Raw genomic sequence first — 2,528 nt, 5'->3', positions numbered from 1 at the left:
ACATGTGGTTTATTTGTATACATGTGGTTTATTTGTATACATGTGGTTTATTTGTATACATGTGGTTTATTTGTATACATGTGGTTTATTTGTATACATGTGGTTTATTTGTATACATGTGGTTTATTTGTATACATGTGGTTTATTTGTATACATGTGGTTTATTTGTATACATGTGGTTTATTTGTATACATGTGGTTTATTTGTATACATGTGGTTTATTTGTATACATGTGGTTTATTTGTATACATGTGGTTTATTTGTATACATGTGGTTTATTTGTATACATGTGGTTTATTTGTATACATGTGGTTTATTTGTATACATGTGGTTTATTTGTATACATGTGGTTTATTTGTATACATGTGGTTTATTTGTATACATGTGGTTTATTTGTATACATGTGGTTTATTTGTATACATGTGGTTTATTTGTATACATGTGGTTTATTTGTATACATGTGGTTTATTTGTATACATGTGGTTTATTTGTATACATGTGGTTTATTTGTATACATGTGGTTTATTTGTATACATGTGGTTTATTTGTATACATGCATCGGTGCATAGGTATTATGGGGTTTATATCTTTGTATACATCTATCAGTGCTAGTACATATGTGGTTTATTTGTATACATGCATCGGTGCATAGGTATTATGGGGTTTATATCTTTGTATACATCTATCGGTGCTAGTACATATGTATGTGGTTTATATCTTTGTATACATGCATCAGTGCTGGTACATATGTGGTTTATATCTTTGTATACATGTATCAGTGCTATTACATATGTATGTGGTTTCTATGTGTATACATGTATCATTGTGTGCCTGGCTCAGTGCTGGGTGTGGAGGACTCGGCACACATTGACACCTCTACACCCATAGACACAGCAATACAGCGATCTCTTGTCACCATGGAGACAGTAGGACGGACCTAACCTCGCCCACTGCCGACAAACCCGGAAGTGGGACAGCCCTGTCTCGCACTCTCCCTGTGTGTCATGGACAGGGAGGGATCCGGGAGCTCTGGGATCGGTAGGCAAAGGGACTGTTACAGGAGCAGCACAGACAGATGGACTCAGGGAGTGACAGGATACAGGGACTGACCAGGAATAATAGGGGACTGATAGGACACAGGGACTGACCAGGAATAAGAAGGGACTGACACTGTAAGCTGCATCAGGACAGTAGTTAGGATAGGGATACATGCACTGAGAGGTGCTGTGTGATCGCACACTGGAGGAAGCTTCATCTTCTGCAGGTAACATTCTATTCTATGGTCATATATGTGCAGATCTGTTTATAATCCTACAGATGTGCTTCACATGAATACTGTGTACATTATTGTGTGTGTTGTCTGCATGCAGTATATAACTATAACCTGGTCTGGTAGGATGTTGATGATCACAGCATGTATTGTATTGTATTGTGATTGTCAGCCTCCTGTTATATGCTGTGTGGAGCCTTGTTCTATAGAGCAGTGAGTGACTCACCATAGGTTACCTGTCATTCTCAGCAGATCACTTATTTGTGTTGTCATTAAATACAGCCCTCGGGTGTGTAACATCAAATATTGTACCTCCCCGGTTGTTGTGTGTACATTACTACTTCTGTGTTTTATTAATATCACATATGCAGTTCTTTTCCGTAGTCAGCACAGTTATTGTCTACATGCTTTGGGTCATATGGTTATCTTGAAGCATGAGTACCTGTTTGCTGAGTAGAGAGGACAGACGCCATGTACTGAGCCCTGCCTAACTATTCCCTGACACTCTGCCATAGACAGGACTTCAGGTCCTAAAGCCGGCATGGGCTGTGACTGTCCTGTTTAAATTTCTGTTTCTTACTTTGTAATAATGCATGAAGCATATTTGGTGACACATACTACAGATTAGTTTCACAGATTTGTTCTGTGGAGGAACGCAGTCCAGCCACAGTGATGGTGAATGCAGAGATTATACAAAGACTGTTTGGATCTTTGGTATCTGCAGCATAGGAATGAGCTCACATCCTGCAGTCACCAATGTATTGCCATGGTTGGTGAGGACCGGCCCAGACCGCTCTGCCAGGATTAGCCATTATGGCGGATTGTAAAATAACGATTTTGTCTGTCACAGAGGAATTCCAGGATGTCACTGTACAACTTTAGTGGTATATTTATTGTTTCTGGCCATCGAGCACCATATGGTCCTCCTGTACATTGCACCGAGTGATTGGCACCTGACAAAGATTATAAAGTAGTAATGTATCCAGATCAAACATTGCCCACTGTACATTGTACAAAGATTGTACATTGCTCAGCAAAGTATTTTTTGTCCATTTTTGCCCAAGCACTGACACGAATTTCTCCAACAGCTCCAACTCTCTCAGCTTCAATTCCCTGAACTTCCTGTGCAGGACAAAATGCCAATGGACAGAGCAGTCTCCAGCAGCCATCCAATTACTACCTTGGAGAGGGCAGCTGGAAGCAGTGGAGTAGCTTACCCTATTGTGTCTGTGTGTATTGTGGAGATACACACACACAC

The 2,528-nt window shown here is 40.2% G+C and overlaps 1 protein-coding gene across 1 annotated transcript in view; it reads left to right on the top strand.

Annotated features, from left to right (window-relative positions):
* Positions 1-1,132: 1,132 nt before the first annotated feature.
* The window catches only part of LOC108785985 (cytochrome b561), a 20,141-nt gene continuing 18,745 nt past the window's right edge, over positions 1,133-2,528 (top strand). Inside the window, exon 1 of the mRNA XM_018555187.1 lies at positions 1,133-1,264. The gene's annotated coding sequence lies outside the window, so the exon portion shown is untranslated. The remainder of the gene's footprint in view (positions 1,265-2,528) is intronic.

Source organism: Nanorana parkeri, unplaced genomic scaffold (assembly GCF_000935625.1).
Source record: "Nanorana parkeri isolate BGI_ZX_2015 unplaced genomic scaffold, ASM93562v1 scaffold187, whole genome shotgun sequence".
NCBI lineage: Eukaryota > Metazoa > Chordata > Amphibia > Anura > Dicroglossidae > Nanorana > Nanorana parkeri.
Note: the sequence above shows the minus strand (reverse complement) of the source record. Positions and strands in the feature narration are given on the sequence as shown.